General features: G+C 42.4%; 1 protein-coding gene across 4 annotated transcripts in view; it reads left to right on the plus strand.

The window, feature by feature from the left end:
* LOC146809024 (lens fiber membrane intrinsic protein-like) overlaps window positions 1-23,735 on the plus strand; it is a 239,751-nt gene that overhangs the window by 58,275 nt on the left and 157,741 nt on the right. The window lies entirely within an intron of this gene.

Genomic DNA, 23,735 nt, shown 5'->3' on the forward strand with positions numbered 1-23,735 from the left:
GCAGAGCTGGCTGGGCTGTGTGCAGTGCAGGCATCGATCAACTGTCTGGCAGCCAGTAGTACTGTCTACAGGACGGTCTGGCACTGCAGACTGCGGTCTGGTAACAATCAGGCAGCCCCAGGCTGCCGTCGCCTAATCAATCATAGTACACACGTACTAATTATTAAAGCAAACAGCAAAGGTACAAGGAGGCAGTGCAGCTAGCAGAGTGTGCCCCCTGCCGACCGACCCACCACCACGAGTAATGGTTTTAAGTTAAGCTGCAGCAGTAATTCATTGTAAACTAACTAGCTAAGCGAAGCCAGCTAACTAGGGATGCCAATGCTAAATATCTATGCCCGTATGCCGTCACCAACGCTGTATTTTTTTTGGGTAGCGTGATGGGGGTTCCGCCGGTCTGGTTGTAACTGTAAGATCACAGGCGTGGACCGTGGGGCTGGAGGCAGGCAGCAGGCAGCTCCATAATATATATACGAATAATACGACGATTATTAGGATGATGATGGTAGATTTAGGCTCACAACTTAAAGCAGGTCAGTAACATAAACGAAATACCAGTTTCAGTAAGAATATGATTGCTTTCTATATACAATGCATATATGATATAAAGAATTGCACATCACAAATAGTGTGATGGTTGAGTGTACCTTTTAGATAGAATAGTTCCCCATGCATTGCAATGAAATCACTCATTCAGAGGCAGAATAATACAGCAAACAGCTAATAGCATTGTGGAGACAGAAAACTACCACTCTTGGTTGACTTAAGATGCAATGGAGAATGTCTTAAGGCAATGGCTTTAAGAAGCGGATGCAAATACGCCAATGGTCACAGAGAGCTGACCGTAAGTACACTCTATGTACATTGTAAGCAGTAGGTCCTGTAGACAGCTGCACTGTCATCTCAGAGCTGAACATTATTTGTGTCTGTGATTATAGGGGGATCTGGGTAATTGGACAGCACACAGCCATAAACACGATTGACTATCATTAGGGCAGATGTTATTTTTGTGGCCTAGGGTGACCAACCGTCCGTAAATTGGACCTCACGTCCGTTGTCCGTGAGGATCCTTTTTACGGACGCCTTTTGTCCGCAATTTTGGGCCTCGCAGGAAACAGAAGTGTTCCCTGTGAGAGGCCTCAGCTCCCTTGATTGGGCGCCTCGCACTCATCTGTGAAGCACAAGAGCAGCCACATCCAGAATGACAATTGGCCAGTCTGGGCTGTGAAAGCATGTGTGGGCCTCCTCCAGTCTGCCCCTGGGGCAGGGCATTCCCTTAAGGTTAGATGGACGACATTTACATTTAAGACTCCTCTAAGGCGGTGGTCTGGAGCGTGACATTGAACACTAGTCTAGATAGCATAAGACCAAAGATGGAAGGTGCACTCATTGTGTCTGGACACATTAAATCAAATAGTCCAAATGGTATAGTATTTCTCTTCTTTTTATTCTTAAAATTATTTTTATTTCGATGATTCAGACACGAACAATGTACAGCCAACGCGTTTCGTTCCGTACAGGAACTTCATCAGGGCTGCAATAATTACAAACATAAAAAGCAACACTTAGAAGAACATCTATAAGTGACAATCATAAACACAAACATGTAATATATGACTACTCAATCTTTAGAGAGAATGGCACAAAAAAAGAGGAAGGGACATACATATAAAAAAACCCTAGACATATGGATATATACAAATACATAATATCCACAGAGAAAAAAACATTCATTGCAACAACACATAATAAAACATATGATTCAGACAACTGGACAATATTCAATATTGAAGGACAAAATGAGTACGAATGATACAAGTATTGTATATGACTAACAAAGAGTATATAACGAAGAAAAAAGCAAAAAGAGTGGGAGAAAAGCAAGGAAAAAATTATATAATTTAGAGTACACATACGAAACTATATAAGTGAGAGTAGAATCTAAAAAGTCAAAAGTCACAGTGTGCAAAACTATATTAGAAGGAATATATCTAAACAAAAAAGTACTGTACCCAAGTCTTTAATATCATTTGGTATTGTGACCCTCATCCACAAGCAATGAGTAGTGCAATATCTCGGGTACCAAAACAGTGATTAGTGTAAAACCCAATCTACAGAAAATCAACTGACATCTCACCTCTTTCAAAGAGAGTAGAATATAGATAAGGTACTCCTAGGGCGGTATGTGCTCCTTTATGACTCGTTGCGTCACAAACAGAATTAATAAGCCATAGGAAAGTTATTTCATTCCTATATAAGAGTAAAACACATTATCAAAAAAGAATAAAGGATATCAAGGCGAAAATTATCCCTAGATAAAAACATATTTTCAGACGCACAAATGAACCAGTAAGCTCACCTTGCGTATTGTCATCCCATATGTGAATTGATACAAATTGGACCCTCATACGATCCAAATGATGAGAAGCATTCAGAGTAGTAAGATTCCTATAGGACGTGCAGTATAAGCCTGTGTCAACACAATAGTCGATATCAATATAAAGAAATATTCATAATCACAGCATTAACAGTACTGGTCATTGGTTACCCCCAGCAGAGCTTATCAAATCACAAGAAATCAAAACTCACATCGAGTGGTAATTTTACAGACAACGTAAAAAGCCCAAAAGTTAGTATGCGAGTCATGTCTGTAATATCCAAAACATGGCAAGTAGCACGGAGGGATGGGGACGCTACGTTAACCTCATCCGTAACGTAAATCTAGATGGTATTGACCCCATACCCAAGAACTCCAAGGACCCACACGCAGCAGCGTTAATAGTATTTAAAAAAAAAAAGCATGTAAAAAAAAACAAAAGGAGTCAAGAGGCCCATAGATGAATGGGGGCATCTTGTGGAGCATATCCGCAACATTATTCTAGGTTGCATTGATCCCATATATAAAATTCCAAGGACCTACATCCAATACAGCACAGGCAAAAAAACGGGATAACCGACTTCAAAAACGCACTTCAAAGACGCACGCCCGTATATGTATGGCTTCACAAACAATCAATCCCTATGCAAATAACCACAATAGTGCGTAAGCGTGAATAGAATGAAAGACCTTCTACCTTGTATCTGGCGTTCGGTCCAAGCAGGGTAGCTGTCGAGTATCAACTGGCCAGGCGAAAAGACTCCCTATTTAAAGTCTTCATCTGGCATCCCGCGTCCCGACATTGAATATAGTCACGTGGGATTCATGTCACGTGAGTTAGTGCTATGCGCTCAAAATCAAAAACGGACATACAATTCATGGATGGCGGCCATATTATAGTGGCTAATCATAGATTGGAAGAAACAGGGCAGTGATGTCCTAAACACCATAATAGGTAATAGCCTTGATATACGGTATTCATTTTAGTACTAAAATCGCGCATCAAACCGTACCACAATGCGCGAGTTGAAAAGATTTTAATTTTTTTTTTATTAAAATGGTACTCAGACGGATGGTTTTACAGACTGCCACATGTCGCAGATGATTTAAATCTGAGAATTAGAAAAGGACATATGACTTATCGGTGGCGGCCATATTGTAGTAGTCATGCGTAAATTGGAAAGGCAAGGCAGTGATGTCATAATCTCCACAGGTAGTAGTAGCCTTTGTAGACAGTATTGATTTCAGATTTAAAAGTCGCGCACCAGATCGTACCAAAAACCGCAAGTTGAGGAAATTAAATGAGTAGTTAAACGGAGGATTTCGCAAATCGCAAAACGCCACCATATAGTAGATGGTTTCCATATGGGAATTTCAAGACAACAACACTCGCCTGGAATCATGCCATATTGAGATCTTTAGATCAATTTCAGTACAGGGCAATGATATGAAGCCAAATAATAATAGTCAGGGTAGGTTTGAAAATGAAACAAAACTAGAAAGTACCCTCGTATCACCACGTTATGAAAGGCCCATTGGTGAACCTTAGACAAAGTTCACCAAATAAATCCTAATGGCGAAGTCTAGTATATACTCAAGGCAGTCATGTGATGTATACATGTGTGTTTCAGTATAGAAATCACATGTACATGAGCCATATTATATTTTGTTTCTTATTTTTATATAGTATATCGGAAAAATGCTTTTTTAAATACTATTAACGCTGCTGCGTGTGGGTCCTTGGAGTTCTTGGGTATGGGGTCAATACCATCTAGATTTACGTTACGGATGAGGTTAACGTAGCGTCCCCATCCCTCCGTGCTACTAGCCATGTTTTGGATATTACAGACATGACTCGCATACTAACTTTTGGGCTTTTTACGTTGTCTGTAAAATTACCACTCGATGTGAGTTTTGATTTCTTGTGATTTGATAAGCTCTGCTGGGGGTAACCAATGACCTGTACTTTTAATGCTGTGATTATGAATATTTCTTTATATTGATATCGACTATTGTGTTGACACAGGCTTATACTGCACGTCCCATAGGAATCTTACTACTCTGAATGCTTCTCATCATTTGGATCATATGAGGGTCCAATTTGTATCAATTCACATATGGGATGACAATACGCAAGGTGAGCTTACTGGTTCATTTGTGCGTCTGAAAATATATTTTTATCCAGGGATAATTTTCGCCTTGATATCCTTTATTCTTTTTTGATAATGTGTTTTATTCTTATATAGGAATGAAATAACTTTCCTATGGCTTATTAATTCTGTTTGTGACGCAACGAGTCATAAAGGAGCACATACCACCCTAGGAGTACCTTATCTATATTCTACTCTCTTTGAAAGAGGTGAGATGTCAGTTGATTTTTTGTAGATTGGGTTTTACACTAATCACTGTTTTGGTACCCGAGATATTGCACTTTTCATTGCTTGTGGATGAGGGTCACAATACCAAATGATATTAAAGACTTGGGTACAGTACTTATTTGTTTAGATATATTCCTTCTAATATAGTTTTGCACACTGTGACTTTTGACTTTTTAGATTGTACTCTCACTTATATAGTTTCGTATGTGTACTCTAAATTATATAATTTTTTCCTTGCTTTTCTCCCACTCTTTTTTCTTTTTTCTTCGTTATATACTCTTTGTTAGACATATATGATACTTGTATCATTCGTACTCATTTTGTCCTTCAATATTGAATATTGTCCAGTTGTCTGAATCATATGTTTTATTATGTGTTGTTGCAATGAATGTTTTTTTTCTCTGTGGATATTATGTATTTGTATATATCCATATGTCTAGTGCACCTTCCATCTTTGGTCTTATGTTTTGATTCATTTCACATCTCTGGATGACGGATGTAGGATGTGTTTTTGCACCTATTTGACAGATTGTCTTTAATACCTGTGTATTGGTCGAGCTGGACCTTGGTCGGTCATTCTTGTTGCTTCTGTTTTGTAGACTAGTCGAGATAGCCTACAGAAGTACAAGGCTGACTTGAAATTTCATAACTTTAAACCCCATTTTGATTCTCACACAAATCTAGGTGTTAGGAGCTGAGCATTTAGTAAACACCAGTGACACGGGGTACAACATTTTTCGGGGGACATGTTGCACTTCATTCAGTTTTGACGTTTTGACCTCCAAAATGAGGAATTGGGATTAGCTCTTGTTTCAAATGGGTCCCTGGTGCACTGAAGGGGACCACAGCACACAAACTGTAGGATTACCGTGACCCAGACCCTTTTCGTTACCAGGTTTTCTTCCAAAATACTATTGCAGCAGAAGGAAAAGTTACACCAAGCAGGCAAACAAAAAGAATATGTAGAAGAGAGTACCACAATTACAGTGTGCACAGTGCAAAGTAAAAATGTTTAGAAGAAGATATTATATTTCTTTCACAGTCTCATCATTTCAGAGCTGAAGCATTTTTAATATTATTTACAACAAAGCCATAGTTGCTGCTTTTTTAAAAATTGATTTTATGCAATTAACATCCATTGACAAAGCCAGTACTCATGGCTTGTTGAAAGTCTAATGTTACTGGATGCAATGACAGAAACAGCAAAATACCAGTCGGGAGGCGCACTATGCTCAGCACATATTTTTAGCCTACGTGTTTTAAGCCAAGCCCTTAATTAAATCAGACACACCCCCTGGAGAGACCCCGACTTTTTTTTTATCCCATGTAAAGCCCTGGAAACAACATCATGTCAGTCACCTCACGTCCTGGCACTTTGCATCATGCATGACTCATGAATTCCAATTCAGATTGCCTATGTGCAGGTGCATAGTGAACCTCCCCCACCCCACCCCACCCCTTCCTTTAGGAACTTCAGCAAGGGTGAAGTTCTTGATGAGCCTCTTCTGTCTGCAACTTGATGGGTGGGTGGGTGTATGGGTAAAATGTGGCTGAAAGGATGGGTGGCTAAGTGAAAGGGGCATGGCGAGAGAAAGTGAGGATGGATGAATGAGTGAAAGCATGGATGAATGATTGGCAGAATGGATTGGTGAATGGGTGCACGAATGAGTGAATAGAAGAATGTAAATATGGATGAGTGAAACGATGCATAATGAATGAAAGGGAGGGTGGAGAGCTGGATGGATGGATGAGTGAAAGGGTGGACGGATGAGTGACTGGGTGGATGGATGAGTAAGTGAAAGGATGGCTCAATCGGTAAAAGGGTAAATGGTTGGATGGATGAGTGAATGGGTGGAAGACTAAATGGATGAGTGAAAGGATAGCTTGGGTGAAAGGGTAAATGGTTGGATGGATTAGTGATTGGATGAATGAGTGGAAGAGTAGATGGATGAGTGAAAGGATGGATTCGGTGAAAGGGTGGATGGTCTCGGTGAAAGGGTGGGTGGATGGATGGATGATGGATGGATGAGTGAAAGGGTGGGTGGATGAAGGGATGGATGAGTGAAATGATGGATGGAAGGCTAGAAAATGGATAGGTTTGCAAATGATTGAAAAGGTTTGGATATGGATGGGCACACAGATGGAAGGACAGAATGAATGGTGAAAGACTGAATGATGGATGAAAGAATTAATGGATGACAGAATGTAAATTATCATATGAAATACCACAAAAAGACCTGCACAGTTGCTCAAAGCTGCACACATACCAAATAATTGTGAAGTGCACGATTTTCTCAACCTCATAAAAATTTATTTTGACTTGTACTTAAGTGGTTGTCTATTTACTTACTATTATAGTATTGCGCAACTTCCTCTGGTGTGTCTGTAAAACGTTTTTCACAAAGTTTTGTTCTGAATTTTGACCTTCTGTCCTGAATTTTTGTCCTGAATTTTGACCCTCTGTCCTGAATTTTTAAACTTATCGTCCTGAAGTTGCACCCATGCCAGTTGGTCACCCTATTGTGGCCTGAAGCCATAGCGCTTTTCGATACTGATTCTGTTTGCTGAAGAGTGTTCGAAACACTGCCAACCTTTAAATGGGGATTTTTTTTAACATATTGTACAGAAATTGTGTTATTGCGATGTGTGGTACGCTCTTTTTTATAGAAAGTTGTGAAATAGCATTTACAGAGCTTAATGCACTCTACTTTTACTTTGCACCAGTCGTTTCTTGAAAACACCATTGTCACATTTTGAGAAATGACAGGCCGCATCCTATATATCCACTTTTAGGAGAAATAATTTCTTGGAAAATTGAAGAGAAGATAGTATTTGTGTGTGTAACTCCACCAACCATGATATGTCACCTCTGCTTTCCTTTAACGCTTTTATCATTAAACAATCGTAAATCAGACTATACGTGAGCCTCCTTGCCACACGTGAAGCACCGACTCTGACGCCAAATACGAGCTCTTTCACTCCTCGTAAAACATATCAAATCAGGCCATATTTGAGTGCCCTTGCCACACACGAAACACTTGTAAATCAGGGCGAATATAAACCCTCTGGGCGTCATGAAACACAGGAGGATAAATATGACCAAAAAACGTGAAACGCTTGTGAATCATACCGTAATATTTCCACCCCAATCAAAAGAAACAGACATAATCAGAGCTAATATAAAAATAAAACTTTGGGAGGGGATAGAGACACCTGCCAGTGTGCTGCAGACAAGAAAATTGGGACGCACGATCCCTAAAGAAAGTCTGCTATTTGGTGTGCAGTGACGCCAGTGTCACGGCACCTGTTGCACTACTGATAGCTACGCCCCTACCAGGGTTTGACTGGGACAAAAAATAGGCCCGGGGACCACAATAAAAGTGACCCCCATTGGTGAAGCTTTGTTGGTTTCTGGCGATTGGCATTGTCGCCACCTTTCATTGGCCGACCTTGCTATGAGTCAGCCAATGAGAGGAAGGTGCAGTCCCTTACTCGTAACAGAGTGGATGTGGTCAGTGAGATTTGCTGACCCCACACTACTTTGTGATGAGAGTCACTGATAGACACTTGGCCCTGGGCACTTCAGGGCTTAAAACTAAAGCTCCCAGGACCAAGGCTTTCAGTGACGCTCCCCCTCGTCATGAGGGGTAGGACTTCTACCACTTTACTGTGCTGAGGAGCTCAGGCCCACAAGGTGTAAGATCTTCAGTCTGGAAAAGTTCCCCTAAGGCAGCCATGCACCTTCACATTTATACTCCACTATACTGATTAACCTTAACCCCATACTCCTTCGGCCACCGAAAGTGACAGAGGCTGACTCATTCAAGTGTATTGCATGATTTTATTCAGTTTATTTGTTTGGACTAGTGTTTTCACAACATTTTGTTTTATTTTGTCACTTAACTTAAACTATGTCAAAGTTGTATCTTTGAACTCATAGACTCTGTTAAAAATGGCATACCCTACCCCAGTATTGTCCTTTCCCCAAATCAGCACATAGAGCACTGACATTGTCCCTTTTCATTGCATTAGTGGTTTTAGCTAATTTATTCCAAAATTATGCTTTAAATGCACTTTTGCTTTAATCTTTTTCAAAATGGTTCACGGGGGACCTCCTATCAAAACCTTACTCTGAGAAAGGCTCCCTTTCTGAAATTCAGAACAGGTATTATATTTGACTTTTAGCAGTGCCAGTTGAAGATGTGGGTGGAGCCAGTGGAGGGAGTGGGTGGAGCCAGAAAAAAGTGGGTGTGGCCTCCGACAAACATTTGAGCACCTGCACTTCATATTTTACAAATTAAGCACTTCACCTACTCTATGACTCAAAAAAGTGTATTCAGTCATCGCAGTGTTCGATCAGAGAATTCCTTAGCAAAGAGTAGGCCTTTTAGTTTCAGCAGAGTAGTTAAAATTAAGAATAAAACAAAAAGCCACATGGTCCTGGCACCTTCAGGGCTTAGGTGGAATCCCAAACAAAAATATAGCCCTTACAGAGTAAGAAATCATTTTACAGGTAACCCCAGCCAATGTTGCTCTCTGGGCAAAGGCTCTTTTGTTCCTGGCAGGCTTCATGAATTTCTGGGTTACTTTTCAAACTTTCTATAGTTTGTCGCCGTTTAATGTATACGAGATCAACTAATCACATAATGCCTTAACAGACCTTTTTGTGAAAAAGATAAATAAATATCTTCTCATTTTTAAGTCACAATAATATAGAAATTATTTTTTTACAATTTATTTCCTTCTTACCCATAAATTGTGGACAATGGATTGAAATATGTGATGAAGATAATGATTGATTAGTGGATGGCTCGATAGATACACATTCCTCATGTTCTAGTCCATGTTGGGAGCTTTCAAAGTCTAAGTCCCATTTTAGAGTTTGGTGGTAAGTGAAAATCCTCTAAATTTTATAGGAAATGCAAAATACAGAGTAGAAATAATTAAATTCCTTAATATGAGTCCCATGGTAGCAGAAATTCAGAATGTATATTCTCCACTGTATTTTCCACTGTATGTTCTCCAGAAATCATGTTTTTTATTTACTACCAATTCTAAGTGAGGCCCTAAGACCAATGCATGTTGCGGTAGAAACAAAAGGAAAGCATTTCTGTCCTCTCCTTGGTATAAGGTGGCTAAATATGGGGGTGAAATGATGCTTAGACCTTACTAAAAGTATATATATATTAGTTTAGTGGAATACAGGCTCAGTGCTTCCCTGGACAATCATCAGTGATTCCTGGACCACAGTGGTATCAGTGAGGGTCATTGGACTCTGGTGTCTTGGGGTCTCCATTCTGCGAATCCTCAAACTGGTTACCAAGTACTTGTTTAACACCAAACTCTCAAGATTGTAAGACTGAGATGTAAAAGGCTGATTCAGGTAGGTGTGGACTTTAAATTCTGAAACTAGATAATCGCACCAAGGACACTAAATAAAACATTTTCCAGCCAGTGACTTTATTTAGAAGAGAAAAAATATAATGTAAATGGCTAAGTTCTACATAACAAATTACAACTAAATTCAAAATTTTAGTTGGAAAATCAATACACAACCAATACTAATTGGTGTCACAAGGATTACCATGGGGCAATAGTTGTACCTCAATGGTTTGTGAGAGAGATTACTACAGTGCTTGTTTGTTTTTGCTACTGTTTCGTTTGCCATTATTTGTTCTGCTGTTAATTGTTTTGCATTTGTATTTGTTTTGCCCCTTTATCTCTATTTTGCCTTTTCTGACTTGTGCCTCTGTTTTGACTCTGCTGCGACTGACCACTTTGCTTCCTCTCTTTTGCTTTTCGGCCTCTGCTCTCCGTCTTTGAACCTTCTCTCTCAGCACTCGCTACTATTTTTCATCTCTTTCTGCTATTTTTTCACCTCTGTCTCGTTTTCTTCACCTTTAGTCTGATCTATGTTGCAGTTCCCCTCTCTTTCTGTCCCTCCACCGTTCCTTACTTCCTCTTCGTATTTTACCTGCTCCTTGCTCATTTCCCGCTCCCCGCTTCTTGCCTTTAACAACTCTCCCAGTGCGCCCACCTACCTCTGCTCTACTCCCCCTCCAAGGACCTACTTAATGGCGTCTGAACTATGGACACGCACAGTGGGCTCAAGCTGGTGCTCCAAAGGCAACCCAACTTGCGCTCATCCACGTCTGGACCGCTCCCAGTTCCAGTAAACCTGGTCCTTCTCCCACTACCTCCTACCACACCACACACCATCCAAGGAGAATTCCCCTGCACCTCTTGCAAATACTTATGCACTCTCCCACACCCCACTTTCATCATCACATCTCCAACTACACCCAACACCTCAGTCACCCCCACCCACACACACACACACACACAAACCAGGTACGCTCACACACCCACAGAGACCAATCACTACCCGCACACCATGCTATGTTTCCTGCATGCTCCCTAAAAGCCACTTGCGCACTCTACACAGCATGGGGCCTACTACACTACCACACTTTGGACCCGCTCTGCCTCACAGGAACATGGCTGAACCCAACCTCAGCACTAGATATCACCACATCTCCCTCTCCCCCTGGCCACAAGATCGCTGTGAGAAGTTGGCCTGGCATATGCTGGTCACTAGTTATAGTGGCCACCTTGCACCAGTCCAATTCGACTCTTATGGTAGATAGGTTTAAGACAACCTTTTTGTTGAAAAGAGGACAGCACACAAGCAAGTTGGATATGCTCCTTGATCATTCTGTTGACTCTTTCAACCATGCCGTTCGCCCTGGGACAATAAAGAGCTGTCTTATGCTGTGTGATCCCTAACTTAGACAGAAAGGACGACATAGCTGTAGAAGTGAATTGCACTCCATTGTCAGTTACAATGGTTGATGGGATTCCTTCCGATGCAAAAGTATCCCTCAAGAAATGTATGAGTGTTTCAGTATTAGTTTGATTAACCATCTTAATAACCACCCAATGGGAGTGATAATCAGTTAACACAAATGCAACTCTTTTGCTCACACCTTTCCTGTTGATGGGACCTATCATATCTAAGGCTAGCTTGTCCCATGGTTTGCAAGGTATAGATACTGGGGATAACGGCGCTTTGGAAGTAGCCTTGGACTTGTCACTGTTCGCACACACACTGCAATTTTTTACTTTGTTTTCGACCAATGAATCCATTCCTGGGAACCAATAACGTTCCCTAAGTCTAGACTTAGTCAAACTACGCCCTAGATGTCCTTCATGGACGAGATCAATGATTTTCTCTCTCATCCCTGATGGTGGTATAATTTTGTGTAGATTAATTTCATATCTCACCTCCCAATATTTCTTAATTTCTTGGTTGAGTTGATCACATGTGTCAGGCCACCCCTGTAATGCGTAATTCTTTAATTGTGTAAGGATCATGTCTTGTTCCTGCAAAGTGCACCACTCTTCAGAGTTTATAGTGGATGAGTGTATTTCCAGGATGGGGTATTCCGTGATCCCAAATTGTTCTTCCACATTAAAAGGTGCTCTTGAAAGGAAGTCAGCAACCAAATTGTGTTCTCCTGCAACATATTCTACCTTGAAGCAGAAGCCCTCTAACCCTAACACCCACCTTGCCACTCTTGGGGTGCTGTTGTGAGTCCCTTTCGGGTTGAACATAAAAATAAGAGGTTTATGGTCAGTGCGCACCGTAAATTTTATACCCCATAAATAGAATTTAAAGTGTTTAATGGCCCAGAAGCATGATAGGGCCTCCTTTTCTATTACGGAGTAGTTTTTTTCAGGTTTGGTAAGCACGCGTGAAGCAAACGCAACTATGCGTTCCTTACCGTCAATTACTTGTGATAGAGTAGCACCAAGACCTTTGTTACTAGCATCTGTAGTGATTATAGTCCTCCTATTGGGATCAAAGTTGCACAGGTATGGAGTGGAGAGAATAGCTGCCTTCAATTTCTCAAAAGCATTTTGGTGTTCTTCCTGCCACTTAAATTGTGTGTTACTCTTAGTCAGATCTCTGATATTGCTGGTGAGATCTGCAAAATTTTTCACATATTTTGCCATATACTCTGCTAATCCTAAGAAAGACAGGAGTTCTTGTTTGTTAGTAGGGGCAGGAGCATTCTTCACTGCTTCCACTAAGCACATTTTTGGCTTAAAACCCTCTTTGGTGATAGTATGTCCCAGGTAGTCAACTGTGCTCACCCCTATTTTACACTTTTCTTCCTTGAGAGTAAGACCAGCCTCCTTAAACTTAGTAAGTACTTGAAATAAGTTCTTATCATGCTCTACTGTGGTAGCACCATAAATTAGGACATCGTCCTGGAAGCACAAAGTATTGGGTATACCTTCCAGAGCGTGCTGCATGATTTTCTGAAATACTGCAGCCGCAGAAGCTAACCCAAAAGGCATTCTGCAGAACATGAATGTGCCCAAAGGGGTGGTGAAAGTCGTAAGTTCTCTCGAATCCGGGTGTAACTCTACCTGGTGGTATGCCATTGATAGATCTAGAACACTAAAGCAAGTAGCTTTGCCCATCGTACTGAGTATTTCGTGTATGCGGGGCAATGGGTGCCTCTCAACTATTATGCTGTCATTTAGGTCTGTAAGATCAATGCATAATCTGATGTCCTCTCCATGGGCCTTACGGGCAATTACAATGGGGGCAACCCATTCAGAACAGTCTATGGGACATATTATCCCTAAGTTCTGTAATTTAGTTAACTCTTTCTTTAATGGTTCCCACATTAGGTGTGGTATTGGTCTAGTTTTATGTACCTTAGGCTTAGCGTTATGTTTGAGTTTAATGCGATGCTGATAATGTTTGAGAAGTCCTAACTCTTCAGTAAATACTTCAGGGAATTTCTTACAAATTTCTCTACCTGACACATCCTGGTCTACGACCAGCACTTGCTCTGGGTTGTTAGGGTCTAATCTTATTCCTAATTCTTTTTGATGCTGCCAACCCGGCAGATTGGACCCTTCCTCCACAACGTAAATTTTCCCTGTAGTGGAACGGTCCTTAAAAGAAATTAGGGTTTTCATCATCCCTTTTATGGGAATTGAGTCTTTCGTGTAACTGCTTGGTGAAATATCAGCGACCTGTAATTCTTTCTCTTGACCAATGTTCATTTCATTGAAATCAGACACATTAAGTAGAGTAAACGGTGAACACGAATCTGCATACATCTTAATCACTTTACCATTCAATTTGACATCACACTGGGGATATTTGATCTGATTGATCTCGCTGCCATCATGAATCTGAAATACAATTTTCTTCACACTCTCTTGTTTACTGTCATTAGCATCACTGCTAACATAAGGTTTCTTTTGATTACTGTGGCACAACCTAGCCAGGTGACCTTTTTTATTACACTTCCTACAAATATACGATCTTGCTTGGCAAGTTGGACTATTGGCTAAGTGATTGCTGCTACCACAGCGATAACATTTTAGTTTAGTATTATCATCATTACGTGAGTTTTCGTTACTTTTCTCTTTCACCTTGCATACCGTATCCTCAAGGTTTAACTTGGCTACCTCTGACACCTGTTCACTATTAGTAGGTGTTTTCATCTCTTTGATGCATAGCGCTGTGTGTTCTATGGACTTCGCTATTTCTATAGTATTTTTAAGATCAGGTTGCTTCTGTAATAGTTTTTCTTGAATCCTAGGATTGTTAGTACATCTGACCACCTGATCCCTTATTAGTGAATCTCTAAGATTGTCGAACTCACACAACTCACTCAGGCCCCTAAGTACAGCCACGTAACTTGAGACACTTTCCTGCTTTCCCTGAACCCTGCTAAAACATTTGTGTCATTCAAGAACAATATTCACCTTATCACCAAAATGTAACCTCAATTTTAACAACGCCAAGTGGTAAAGATCCAACTGATCATCTGCTAAGTTTGAATCTTGCGGGATGTCAGGAAGCGTATCAAAAACTTTTCTGCCATGGGACCCAAGATTATGCAACAATATGTGCTGTTTTCTTATCGGACCAAATCTTTCACCCCCAATGGCTATTAAATATGACTCAAACACTTTTTCCCATTCATTCCAAGGACAATTAGGTTCTGAAAACTCATTTAAGTATGGAGGAGGTTGAGACATATTTGCCGCCATTTTAGCAAACTATAAATATATATATATATTCTGGTAATCTACACAGGAATATTCTGACACAATTTTAAAATCTGAACAGATTCTGTCACTTAGCAACCGGCTGGTGTTTGAACATGCTACGAAGTTTCCGGTTGATAGATATCACTGTCAAAACTACCACAGAATGCTTAGGAATGGATGACCTCCGCTGTTGTATTAGAGATGACAGGCTACTAAGGGTTTGAGGTGTGCCTGTCACCGTTAACTTTGAAATAACATAAATTTCCTCAGAACGCTTAATAATGGATGGCATCCGCTGTGTAATGGAGATGACAGGCTGCTACAGATTTGAGGTGTGCCTGTCACCGTTAACTTTGAAATGACATCAATTTCCTCAAAACGCTTAATAATGGATGGCATCCGCTGTATAATGGAGATGACAGGCTGATACAGATTGGAGTGGTGTGCCTGTCACCGTAAACGAGGTAAAGACACAGAAAAGGCAGTGAGGAAGAAATGACGTTGCGAAACTACACACAACTCCCTTTTGCAAAGCGTAAACTGTGGAATATTAGGGGTTAACTGTTTGTGAGGAACCAGCCCCGCCTCTGATGACACTGCGTTCTTCCGACAACAGGCGTGGCTGAATAGAGGACGGCTGCGCCGGAATCGTCGAACACGGAACAAGGAAGCTGAACGATAATCCTGAGGCAGAAGAGAAGGATTGTCCGCTTCGTGCCCTCAAACAACAGCTGTTTCCTGCTCCCAATCTCGATACTTGTCCCCCACGCACACCAGACGCATGAAGGAGTGTGGAAATGCCAAAGAAAAGGTTCACCTACAGAGGATTCCCTCAGCGCTGAAAGCCAATCGTCATGAAAACACACCAGGAGGCAGAAGGTGACGGAGCACCAAAGACTTGGAGGTGACTGACGGACGTACCCATCAGCGTATAAATCGCCCGAAAACCAGCATGAGAGCCAGAGGACGTAATGAGCTGAGAACAGAAGGCACGAGCTGTAAGCTGCTCAAAGTGCCGTACAGTCAACGCCCAGGGGTTTTGCTCCCCCACACCACTGCTACGCTGGTCAGGCTACCAGAAATGGTATAACATATCCTTTGACTATGTAAAAAGTACCTGACCTCGTGGGCCACAAGGTGTATGAATGACACTCCGAGCACGAATATCAAAGGGATGGAGGTGGAAACTGCTCCCTTACGCAGTCTTCTTGTCGCCAGTGTTGAAAAGAGGACAGCACTCTGAAGTAAGTAGGATCCTCTTTATTCCACCTCCACAGCGTTCTACAGTTCGTCTCTAGTGTACTTCACTAGGAACGTTCCCAACATTCTAAAGCAGCCTCTCGGCCAACAGAAGGGAAGTACCAACGGAGGACAGGGAGCAGGGGGGGGAGGAAAGGAGGAAGATTCCAAAAGAGGAGAGAGATAATAAGGAAAGGACTAAGTGAAGGAAAAGGGGCATAATTATAACACTTTTAAAGAAAGCTATCCAAGTGGTAGCTGTGGAGAGCAGCCTTCGGGCTAAGTCTCTGAGGAATGTAAAGCAGCTTGTTTTACCTTATAATCTCTTGAATTACCAAATGAAAGGACACCACACAGGTATATATATAAAATATATATGTATTTATTTCTAGACACACTCTACTAATCTCTTTATGAGATTAGAAGTTAGGAACACATTCAAATATCAACGTTTCACAGTAAGTTCAGCACAAATATGGCTGAGGCCCTAGGGGCGTACAAGACCATATATACTAAAAAAGAGGTTTAGGAAAGTCGACTTGCAAGGGGACAAGGCCTAGGGCCTGTCGAATCGCTGGGGCTTCACTAATGCAGCAAAAGCAGGTAAGTAAATGACCCACGGGAGACGTGTGCATTGTGAGAACACAGCCTCGGGTTCCCTATTGATTTCAATGGAGCAAGTCGCGGTTGGATTTTTAAAGTTTTACGGTACTTCGAGGAAGTCTACAAGCAAGCCACTTACAAGGTAAGTACTTCGAGGGCCAACACACACTAGGGCACCGGAGTGCACTAGTTACCTCACCCAGGGAAGCCGGGTGCATAGGTGTCTTTTGGTGTCGGGTCGCGTGGCTGTTTTCTATGGAAGCCAAAGCAGATTTGCAGCTTGCGAAGACTGAAGAAGTGTCCGGTGGAATCCAAGGCTGGATTCAGGCTGAAGATGACCTGAAAGCAGAAGGCACAGTGTTCACAGTCACTTGCCAGTGACCTGGGGCCAGGAAGATGGATGCCAAGGAAGTCGGGTGATTTCAGGTGATCAAGGGTGTTTTCACTCGTCGCTCACGAGGACCAGGAGGCATCGATGATGACCAGCAGCTGGATTCGGAGTGTCCCACGACGTCTGCAGCCTACTGAGGTGTAGGCAACCGGATTGGAGCCAACAAGCCTTGGCAACAGCAAGTCTTGTGGAAAGTGAATAAAGTCAGCGGTGCAGACCAGCAAGGTCTGAGGGACTCACCCAGCGAGGATAAGTGAGGGCAGGCCTGGAGCAACCAGGGGAGCCCTTTGGTTTGATCAGAAAGTCTTCAGAGGACCCACAAGCCAACGGGCAAGGGATCGCGAAGACGCCTCATGAGGAAATGCTTTACAGGAGCCCATGGTCACTCGGGAAGAGGTAGGCCTCTGATTTTCGGTGCACAACCTGCTGGAGGCTTAGGTCACAAATGGTCCAAAGCACAAGTTTGTAGAACGTCGTGAAGGGGTTGCACTCGACAATAGTGCACGGTACCCAGGTATTGCTGTTCCTCGTCACTCGTGGGGTCCACTCGCCCTAGCTCTGCTGGGGACTCACAATGGCCGTCGAGAAGTCAGGAAATCCACTTCCGGACTGCAGGGACTTCGGACTCCGGCGGGAACGGGAAAGTTAGCGACCGTTGATTAGAGTTTTTGATGCCTGCCAAGCAGGGGAGTCACTCCTTGACGCCAAGGGAGATTCTTCCGTCTTCCAAAGGTAGTGGAACATCGAAGGGCCAGGATTCTTTTTGTAAAGCGTCATCCAGGGATATCTAGTTTGCAATGGCAAGGGTTCCTTATCTTATACTAAAAGAAAGGGAGGGACTAGCTTTATGACCACTCCTTTGGGAGGGTCAGGGTAGGGGTGGTTACACCCACTTCCCTTTGTCCAGTTTTGTGCCAGAGCAGGGACAGGTAGCCCCTGAACCGGTTTGAGCTGCCATATGCACAGAGGAGCCTACTGCTCCCCCAGTGCAGGACTTGAAAGCACTCTAGGAGTACACCCACCCAGCCCCAATACACTAAATCCTGTCTGGAAGGGGGTGCCACCTCCCTGTGACAGGATGCCTATTGTTGGGCCTCCTCCACTGTGAGTTTCAGTCAGCAGCAGGAGGGCAGCTCAGTGTCTGTGCTGATGGCATCCATTTTGTGATGCCAGGACTCTTTCAGATTTCTACCGTGTTTCCACAGTGGGTACATGTCGTCCCCTCTAGAAGGGTGGGATCATTCTCCCACACCAGTTACTGGTGTGGGGGTATGATTCCAAGTTGTTTGACACCAAACACGACATGTTTTGATGCAGTCATTCCAAAGTTAGCATTTTTCCGGTAGGTTATAATGCACTTAAGAGGATATGGTTTAACCGCATCCACAAACAGCCACAGAGAATAGACTCTGCCAGCTACAGAGGGGCCATGCTCATGCAGAGGCACCCCCTCACATTGTAAACCAAGCACCCTGCCCTCAGGATTGCTAGGGCCTGCCTTAGGGGTGACTGATAGGTTTATATGTGTGTGTATGGTGAGATATAGGAACCTATACCTCAGTGAGGAGTGCTAACACTACCTCACCCAGGCTGCAGTAGCAGGTATGTGGTGTCAGATTTAGTCTGCTTCCCAGGGGTGGCATTATACATGCTTCAGCCCCTGGTAGGCCTGTGAAGTACCTATGCCCTTGGTACCTAGGGTACCATATACTAGGGGCTCATAAGGTACCACAGTCACTAGTGCATCTAATATGCACACCAGTCATTTAAGGGAGTAAGCGGATAGGCTGGGGTCCTGGATAGCAGGATCCCAGCCAGACTAGTCAAAAACCATTCAAACACCAGGAAAAAAGTAGGGGCAACCATGTAGTCGGATTCCACCCTCCTACAATCGCTAGGCAGGACCATAAGCAGAAGCTCAGAGGCGGATTTGCCATCATTTCAAGGACATCATCAACTCATCCACCTCCACAGACCGCGCCGCCAGCTACAGAGAACCTTACCATAAGCTATATGTCACAGCCAACTTCACCCTGTGTGGCATCCTTGTCTACAAACATCCAGGACCACGCACCAACTTCGCTAGCGACATCACAGACTTCATCACATCCCACATCATTGACTAAAGCAACTTCTCTTCTTCTCATAGACCTCAACTTCCACCTAGAAGACCACAATCATCCAAACTCTACAGCCCTCATTGAGAATCTATAACCCTAGCCCTCAGCCAGAGATGGCCAGTTGAGAGATCAGACAATGTGCATCGTCAAACAGGCCGTGTGATGAGCTGATCCATTTGAATCTTTTTTAATTCTCTGCTGTAGTATTGCGCATTATGGTAGGGGGGCAGCAACGCTTACTATTATAAAGAGCTGTGGCATTGCTTCCAAATATTTTTTCTAATTTGAAAGTCTTAAAGAAATAATAAAAGCAAAATATTGACCAGGGTGTAGCCCAGAATTGTTGCTTTGTTAGATGAAAAGTGGGTGAGATTTGCTGGTTGGTCGTTTGAGAATCCGTTGTCAGCGATTCTGAAACATCACAGCCAGCTGCTGCGGTTCTTGTTGCTGTTTAGGTGCTGAATGATAATGAACCAAGTTAGCTCTGGATTTGGTGTGGGCAATGTAGAGTCTTCCAATAGTCCATGCTGTACATTTGTTTTTAAACAATCCTTAATTCTTCTCTCATTACTGGAATTAGGGGTGATTTCCCTGGAGCATGCAATCCCAATACACCAGTCTATCTATGACTGCAGCCCTCTTCTGCAGGTTCTTCCTTTTATGCGTGCGAAGTGGAGCCATCCCAGTTCTTGGATGCCCAGATAGCAACCTGAGCTGGCCAGAGAAGGCAGCAGCACCTCTTCTCAATATCTGGACCAATCTAACTGATGAAAACAAGGGGCAAATACTGAGGGAATGAACTCTGTCTTTTAAAATTGGGAGTTACCATTCCTTGGTGATGTGTGGAATTGGTAGAGGATGCTACTGAGGACAACTATAGCAGATGCTCCCAAAGGCGAGACTATTGAAGTTATGGCTGAGGACGACCAGTGGGAGGGGTCTAGTGAGGTGCTAAATATGTGTTAGAGGAAATTGGGCTACTATTCGTGAAGGATGCAAGTCCTTTACAAGTAATAGGTTCACAAATGTCTTATTACTAGTAATCAAGTACCACACTGTAGCACTTGAGGTTCTCAGGGTAGCGAAGCGGAGCTGTCTTAGCCCTACTCAGGTGAGGTGTGTGGGCTAGCAATACCAATTCACTGGCAGGCAACAGCAACACTCAATCAAATTATTGCCCAGTCAGTGTTTTTTCTTTCAAAAAGAAAAAGTACTTTTATTACACACACTTCACTACATACAACACATTAAATTACAAATATATACATGCAGGTCGATGGAAGTACCTTTGGCGACACCCTCATATCACATTACACCCCTAGTGAGTCCTGAAATCCATAATCATGAAACCTCCCCATCTATACCAGAGGCAACATCACACTATATGGGGATGTCACTTTAAATAAGGTAGGCCTATTAGCTTTGTCAAAGGGTCACCACATTAAAAATAACCATGTTATCTTTTCTTAATGTTTCACATTATAAGGGGTGTCAGTATATATATGAGGCTGGCCTACTGGCTTTGTCAGGGTGCCGCCATATTAATAGAGTCAGCCATGTGTCATTTGTGAACCTTATAAGAGCATTAAAATCAGTAAGAACCGCACTAAAACCAGCAGCATTCATTACAATGATAACTGTTCACTGATCAACATCAATGATGCCAATAAAGCATAAGGACGTCAAAACCGTGTGGCAGAGTCTTTTTTACTTCCTACAGGCCACATCATGCAGTCACAGGATCAACCACAAAGGCCCCCACACTCCTGAGTCCAAGAACAAAAGCTTCACCTGTAGGAGTGCTTGAAATCATAAAATAGCCCTCCCAGGGTCATCCTTTCAAGGCCTCAGGAGACTAAGGGTCAGTTTACCATATGCACTGTAGGGGATCTGCTGCATGCTCTGCAGCCCCTATATGACACTGGAGAAATATGTGAGTGTGCCCCTGCCCCTCCTTGGGCACCACAAGAAGAGAAGTAAGCCAATTCAGGCCTGTGCAAGGTACTATGATGCGTCCCTGGACTGATAACTTACATATGAATGAGTGGGCCCGCCTCTTTGTTCGGCGTCCTCACTCTGAATTATTTTGACTTTAGACTTTTTTTTTTTAACTGGGTGACCATGCCCACCACCTTTATAGGACCTGCCCATATGCTAGCTTGGAGAATTCGTCACCATAGGTACTTACCTACTTTCATTCATACACTCAACATAAGTGATTACATAACACAGTAGTTAAGCCCTTACTTGTTAATATTTTTGTTACAGTGCATCAAAGCTGCTGACTTTGAAGCTGTTGAACCAGGTTTGAGTGTCGGCGTCGGCTCAACATCCTGTGATTCTGGGCAAATCACTTAATCTCTCCGTGCCCCCCCCCCCAAAAAAAAACAAGCATTTGCAGTGCGTCTCACCTTTGAAAGAGTTTAAGCTATTGGCATTGTAAATGACAATGGATAGGATAGGATAGGATAGTACTTGTAAAGTGCACTGATACCCAAAGGTGTCAAGGCGCTATAGCAGAACAAGAGGACCAACAGAGTACAGGAGGCCAATCAGACAGGAAACTAAGACGTAAAGAGCCAGGTTTTCAGATGTTTTTAAAGGCCAAGAAGGAGTCCGCATCTGAGATATAGTTTGGTAGGGAATTCCATACTTTGGCAGCTGCTACCAAAAAGGAGTGGCCACCCCATCTAGTCCTATGACATCTGGGGATCAAGAGTTTTTTATAGGAGAAGGGATCTCAGTTGTTTTCCCCGAACTTACCATTGAAAAAGCGACTTCAAATGAGAGGGGCCCTTAAGATGCAAGGCCTTTTATTTATCTGTTTTGATAATTAACACATAAATAAAAGGCATTGTCATTTACAATGACAATAGCTAAAACTCTTGTAAATGCAAGACCTATTTCATTTCATGTCCCGGGCTGCTTGGAAAGTGAAAGCGCGCATGGTGCGCTGAATGCTGCAGGAAAACATGTTGTGCCTGCAGTAGGAGAAATTCATTAAAGACAAGCATTAGCAATGCAATCGGTCTCGCATTTGTGAAAGTTGGAGCTATTGGCGTTGCAAATAATTGTGTTTTTTCTTATTTTTGTTCTTTGTAGTGGAATTAAGTGGTTTGAATTGGAATTGTTGTGGAATTTGAGTGGGGTGGAATTGAGTGGTGTGTACTGTATTTATGTAGTGGAATTATGTGGTATGGTGAATAGATAGGGGTGAGAGCTGTATAATATAGAAAGTAAGATTGAGAGGTATAAGTGGTCTTTGTCTGAAGTGGTGAATGAACTGTAGATAGAGTAGGTTCGCTTGGCAAGCTTGCAGTTCCTGGTGACCAACCGCTCTGGGTTTTCCCCTAGAAATGAATAGCATCCATCCATTCGTCCAAATTGTCCATAGTCCGCACTTCAGTGCATAATCTATGGACACAAAATCAACCTTAAATGAACCGTGACTAATATTGCTAAATCCTGGGAGTAGTCCATGCAACTGAATTGTATGTCCAGAATTTGCATGCTTCCTGCGTGACCCCGTGACCACAAGTTTTCAAAAGTAAAGCCAGTTTTATAACAAGCATTGAAAATGCAATAGGTCTCGCCCTCGTTTAAGTTAAAGCAATTCTGTTTGTAATTAGGTGGCTTTTTAGGTTAACTTTTATTAGTGTTTTTCAAACTTCCATGTACATAACATGCATATGTATGCATATATGTATATGTATGCATGCATTTATATTTGTATTTATATAGATATGCAGATGTATATATATGTTTATATATGTATGTATGTATGTATGTATATATATACACATACATATATATGCATATATATACATATATATGTGCATATGTGTGCGTGTAGAGAGGTAGAGGTAGAGAGGGGTAGAGAGGTAGAGAGAGGTAGAGAGGGAGGGGTAGAGAGGTAGAGAGAGAGGTAGAGAGGTAAAGAGAGAGGTAGAGAGGTAGAGGGCGGTAGAGAGAGAGGTAGAGAGAGAGGTAGAGTAGAGAGTGAGTAGTAGAGAGTGAGTAGTAGAGAGTGAGTAGTAGAGAGTGTGTAGTAGAGAGAGAGTAGTAGAGCGTGTGTAGTAGAGAGTGTGTAGTAGAGAGTGAGTAGTAGAGTGACTAGAGAGCAGAGAGTAGTAGAGAGAGTAGTGTAGAGAGTGTAGTAGAGAGTGAGTAGTGAAGAGTGAGTAGTAGAGAGTGAGTAGTAGAGAGTGGTAGAGAGTCAGTAGTAGAGAGTAGTTGAGAGAGTAGTAGAGAGTAGTAGAGAATGAGTAGTAGAGAGTGAGTGGTAGAGAGTGAGTAGTAGAGAGTAGAGTGTAGTAGAGAGTGAGTAGTAGAGAGTGTAGTAGAGAGTGTAGTAGAGAGTGAGTAGTGGAGAGTGAGTAGTGGAGAGTGAGTAGTAGAGAGTAGAGGGAGTAGTAGAGTGAGTTGTAGAGAGTAGTAGAGAGTGAGTAGTAGAGAGTGGTAGAGAGTGAATAGTAGAGTAGAATGTAGTAGAGAGTGAGTAGTAGAGTGATTAGTAGAGAGTGAGTAGTAGTGTGAGTAGTAGA

The sequence above is a fragment of the Triturus cristatus genome, chromosome 7, assembly GCF_964204655.1.
Source record: "Triturus cristatus chromosome 7, aTriCri1.1, whole genome shotgun sequence".
NCBI lineage: Eukaryota > Metazoa > Chordata > Amphibia > Caudata > Salamandridae > Triturus > Triturus cristatus.